Here is a 6,074-nt window from a genome sequence, read left to right on the forward strand (position 1 = left end):
AACCGCTATGCCACCCAGGTGCCCCTCTACTGAATTTTTCATTTGTTCATTGTACTCTGCAGTTCTAGGATTTCTGTTTGGTACTTCCTTATATTTTCTGCCTCCTTGCTGAAATTCTCACTTTGCTCACGCATTGTTCTCACGACCTCAGTGAGCATCTTCACGGTCATTATTGTGAACTCTTTATTGGGTAAATAATTTGTCTCCATTTCATTGAGGCCAATTTCTGGAGGTTCATTGTGTTCTTTTGTTTGGCACATATTCTTCTGTATTTTCCTTGATTCTCTCTGTTGGTCTCTGCACCTTAGATGAAATAGCCACCTCTCTCAGTCTTGACAGACTGGTCTCATGTCAGACACGAGCCTCATCCATCTGCCTGGCTGGAGCTCCTGCTTGCTCCTCAAACCTTTGTGATTGTGCAAGCTGCTGTTTTTGTTCTTAGTGGCTTCCAGCAGTTGAGGGTGTGCTAAGACTCATTAGTGTCCCAAAGGGGAGGATCACAATCACCACCTTGGTGTGGTAATCGAAGCTGGACCCTCAGACAGCAGCTGGGAGATGGGCATATTTGCTTTCTTCCTCTGTGCCGAGTCTGGGTACATAGCCACAGATGGTGTTCCTGTGCTCATTTAAAAGCTGTTTCTTTGGGGCGCCTGCGTGGCACAGCAGTTAAGCGTTTGCCTTCGGCTCAGGGCATGATCCCGGCATTATGGGATCGAGCCCCACATCAGGCTCCTCCACTATGAGCCTGCTTCTTCCTCTCCCACTCCCCCTGCTTGTGTTCCCTCTCTCGCTGGCTGTCTCTCTCTGTCAAATAAATAAATAAAATCTTTTTTTAAAAAGCTGTTTCTTTGTTTGCAATGATCCTGTAGGACTCCTGAACACAAGTCCCAGTGGCTCTCAAAACTAGGTGGCTTGGGGGCCCGCCCCTCAGGTGGCAGCTACCTGTGTGCACAAGCTCCTTCCAGGGACCTTCTGCCAACTTGATTTTATGGTTGGAGTGAGTCAGAGAGAGAATATGAAGGAAGTGCTCACCAGTTCTTTAGGGATCTTGGAATGATTGCAGTCAGCATTACTGGATTCAATTTTCTAATATTTTATTGAGGATGTCTGTGTGTTTGTTTATGAAAGATATTGGTCTGTAGTCTTCCATTCTTACAATACTTTTGTCTGATTTTGGTATCAGGTAACGCTGGCCTCACAAAATGAATTAGGAAGTGTTCCATATTTTTCTATATTTTAGAAGAGATTGCACAGAATTGGTGTTATTTCTTCTTTAAGTGTTTGGTAGAATTCTCCAGTGAAACCATCTAGGCCTTGATATTTCTTTTTTTTTTTAAGATTTTTTATTTTATTTTTTTGAGAGAGAGTAAGAGAGCACATGCAGGGGGAGGGACAGAGGGAGAGGGAGATTCAGGCCCCCTGCTGACCAGGGAGCCCAATGTGGGGCTTGACCCCAGGACCCTAGGATCATGACCTGAGCTGAAGGCAGTCACTTAACTGACTGAGCCACCCAGGCGCCCTGTGAGATTTCTTTTTTTGAAAGGGTTTTCACCAATATTTTCATCTGTTACAGGACTATACAAGTTATTTACTTCATCTTAAGTGCATTTTGGTCATTTGGGTTTGCAGTGAATTGTCCATTTCAACTGACTTGTCAAATCCATGTGGGTAGAACTGTTCGTAGTATCCCCTTATTATCCTTTCATTGACTATGGGCTTTGTAGTGGTATCCCTCCATTCATTCTTCACATTGGTAATTTGGTTTCTCTTTCTCGTTCCTTGTCAATATTGGTAGAGATTTATCAATTTTATACATCTTTCCAAAGTACAGCGTCCAATTTCATTGGCGATCTCTATTGCTTTTCTGTTCTCAGTGTCATGTTGTCTTACCTTTATTACTTTCTTCTGTCCATTTGCATTGCTTTTTAAGATTTTATTTTTATTTAAGAGAGAGAGAGAGCACGAGCAGTGGGGAGGGGCAGAAGGAGAGGAAGAAGCAGACTCCCCACTGAGCAGGGAGTGCAATGCGGAGCTCAATCCCAGGACCCCGAGATCAGACCTGAGCTGAAGTCAGACACTTAACCGACTGACCCACCCAGGTGCCCCTGCATTGCTCTTACTGTGTTCTTTTTCTAAGTTCTGAAGGTTTAAGCTTAGATTAATTTAGGCCTTTTTTCTTAACGAATATAAGCACTGAATGCTACAAATTTCCCTCAAAGCACTGTTTTGAATATTTTATTTTCACTTACATCTAGTTAAAATATTTTCTCATTTCCCTTGTGACTTCCTTTCTGGATTGATAAGATTATTTAGAATTGTGTGTGTTTAATTTTCAAATGTTTGGAAAGTTCTTGTTATCTTTCTGTTGAGTCATAGTTTAATTCCATTATGGTGGGAGAGCATACTCTGTCAGATTGTAAATCTTTTCAATTTGTTAAGATTTGTTTTATGACCTAGGAGATGGTCTATGTTGGTGAATGTTCCATGTTGACTTCAAAATTTGTATTCTGATGGTTTTCCATAAAATTTTCTAAAAATGTCAATTAGATCCAGTTGGTTGATGGTGGTGTTCACTTCCTCTATGGCCTTATTTCCTGTGTACTAGGTCTATCGGCTTCGGAGAAAGGAGTGTTGAAGTCTCCAACTATAATTGTGGATCTGTCTATTCTCCTTTTAGTCGTTTTTGCTTCATGTGCTATGGTGTTCTGTCATTAAAGCCATACTCATTAGTGCTGCCATATCTTCTCAGCATCTGACTTTTTTTAAAAGATTTTATTTTTTTGTCAGAGAGAGAACAAGCAGGGGGAGTGGCAGGCAGAAGGAGAAGCAGGCTCTCCATGGAGCACGGAGCCCAGTGCGGGACTTGATCCCAAGACCCTGGGATCATGACCTGAGCCAAAGGCAAGCGCTGAACCAGCTGAGCCACCCAGGCGCCCCAATATATGTTTTAATTCATCTGTTGCTTTTCACTATTTCTCTTTTTGTTGATCTTTGGCTGGTTTCTCTAGGTATTAGAATATAATATTTAGCTTTTCCCATTCTATTTATAATCAAGTGGAATGAAGAAACTTAACACTGTATAGGTCCCTTTACCCTCTTACATTTATATTGTAATTGTCTTATATATTACATTTAAAAACATTGAAAACCCTATCAAACAATGCTATAAATTTCCTTTCAACTGTCAAAAATATCTTTAAAAACTCAAGAGAAGAGAAATAGTCTATTTTACTCAGTAAATATTTTTAGTAACAGTAAATAAATATTTACTATTTACATTACAATTTATGTTGCTCGTCCTTTGTTCCTAAGCTTCCAAGCTTTCATTTGGTATCATTTCTCTTCTGGCTAAAGAAATTCCTTTAGCAATTATTAGAACAGGTCTGCTGGCTATGAATTCTCTTACTTTTCCTTCACCTGTGAATAGCTTTAGTTCACCTTTACTCCTGAAGAATACTTTGACTGCATGTAGGATTCTCAGTTAACTATTCTTGTTTTTCCAGCACTTGAGAAATAGCATGTCATTTTCTTCCAGCCTCCATGGTTTCTGAGGGGGAAATTCACAGTCATCGAAATAATCGTTCTCTTATAAATAAAGCATTGTTTTTCTCTGGCTGATTTTGAGACTGCTTTTCTTTGGTTTTCATTTTCAGTAGTTTGCTTATGCTGTGTCTGGTTATAGATTTATTTGAGTTTACCTTACTTGGAATTCACTCATCTTCTGGAATCTTTAGGTTCATGTATTTTACCAAACGGGGGAATTTTCAACCATTATTTTTTCAAATATTTTTTTCAACATAAAGTTCTTTTTCCTCTTCTTCTGGGATTCTGATGACACAATTATTAGGCCTTTTGATATTTTTCCAGAGGTTGCCGAGGCTCTGTTCACTTTTTCTCAATCTTTTTTATCTATTATGCAGATTGGTTAATTTCTATCGATCATTTCTGCCACCATCTACGTTCTGTTATTGAGCCTATCCAGTGAAGTGCTGTGGGTTTTTTAGTTATTGTATTATTTTGCTCTAAAACTCCCACTAGTTTTTTACATATCTTCTATTTTTGATGTTGTTGAGACTTTGTCTTTCCATTCATTTCAAGAGTGCTCACCCTTACTTCTTAGAGTATTTTTATAATAGCTATTTTAAAATCTTAGTTTGACAATTCTCGCATTTGTGCCATCTTACCGTTGCATCCTGGTTCTTTGTATACTGAGTAATTTTGGATTGCATCTAGATGTTTCGGCTGTTCTGTTATTAGATTCTGGTTCTTGTTTAAATCTTACGGAGAATGTTGCTACTTTTTGTTTTAGCAGACAGCAAACCTAGTTACATTCAGGCTGCAAATTTTGACCAGCCTTCTGTGGGTTGTGGTTTCAATGTCAGTTCTGTTTTCAAAGCCTTTGCTATACAATTTGGATCTGTTTCATGTGTGTCCGACCCAGCGGCCAGTGTTGGACCTGCACATCGGTCAATTTCTTTGTTCAGGTCTCGCAATCTGTAGTAGGCTGTTCAGGATCACACCCATGCGTGCACAGCTTTGGGATGATTGCAGAAATCCATAAACAACTTTACAGGGTCACTTTCATAAGCTTCTCCTTCTCTGTGATCTCCCCAGATTTTTTCCCATTTCCCTGGGGCAGTTATGTTACAGGGTAGTTCCTCCAGAATAGCATTTACCAAGTATCCACCATGTGTGAGGCTCTGTTCTAAGCAATGGATGTATATTATCTCATTAACTCTCACAACAACCCTATGAAGAAGGTATTATTGATACATTTCTGTTTCACACATTGGGAAACTGAGGCCCAGAAAGGGTAAGCAATTTACCCAAGGTTGCCCAGCTATATACGGTGGAGTAAGTAGTGGGCCAGGATTTGAACACAAGAAGTTCTCTTAGCCATCGTACAGCTCTACATGTATAATATGACCCCATTGCATGAACCGTTCTTCTTTGCCCTCATTCCACTTTGCACACACTTCCATTAACACAGTTGTTGTGTGATAATTACTTAAAATAAATAACAAATAAATTTATGTCACTATCTCCAGAGCGATGATGCTTTCTTTTCGAATCTGAATTGTTGGCAAGTGACAAGTATATTAGTTCCCTACAACTGCCATAGAAAATCACCACAAATTAGGTGGCTTAAAATAACAGAAATGTATTCTCTTACAGTCTGGAGACCGGAAGTATGAAATCCAAGTGTCAGCAGGTCTGTACTCCCTCTGGAAGCTCCAGAGAGCAATCTTTCCTTGCCTCGTCCAGCGTTTGGGGGCTGCCAGCATTCTTTGTGGCTACATCACTCCAATCTCTGCCTCTGTCTTCAGATGGCTTTCTCTTCTGTGTGTCTGTATCTTCTCCTTCGGTGTCTGCATGTCTCTAATCCGTGTGTTTCTTATAAGGACGCTCATCATCTCATTTAGGGCCCATCCTGCTCATCCAAGAGACCCCATCTTGAGTAATTATGTCCGCAAAGACCCTTGTTCCAAATAAGTCGTATTTATAGCTTCCAGACAGGGATATAGCTTTTGGGGACCAACATTAAACTCACTATACCTAGCAGAGAATACATTATGTGCTCAGCCAACACTGTCTTAAGACTTTTCTCCATTGGAAATGACAGAAATTCAAGTCAGACTAGCTTAAGCAAAAAGGGAATTTATTTGTTCACATAACTGGCAAGTTGGAAGAGACGCTGGTGTCAGACAGGGACACATCCAGGACTCAGCAATATCTTTCAGGCTCCCCATCCTTCAATTTTTCTCCCTTCTTGGTGCCACTTTATTTTCAAGAAGCTTCACCATCAAATAGATGAGAAACCCTCATTCTGCCAGCATCCATATATCAAATCTCAGTGAACACTTTCATTATTCCTATTTAAGTCACACACCCATCTTTGAAGGAATCGCTGTAATCAGAGTAATGGAGGTATTTGACCCAACCTTCCGTGACCCCTCCGCAGCTGTGGGGTGTGTGATGGTGGAGGTGGGTAGGGAGCAAGGCACTGTGATTACCATCCTACCAGAACCACACAGAAGGGAGGTGAAATCAGTTCTCCAGAGGAGGGACACTGA

The sequence above is a fragment of the Ursus americanus genome, chromosome X (genome assembly GCF_024610735.1).
Source record: "Ursus americanus isolate L20-20 chromosome X, mUrsAme1.1.p, whole genome shotgun sequence".
Classification (NCBI taxonomy): Eukaryota; Metazoa; Chordata; class Mammalia; order Carnivora; family Ursidae; genus Ursus; species Ursus americanus.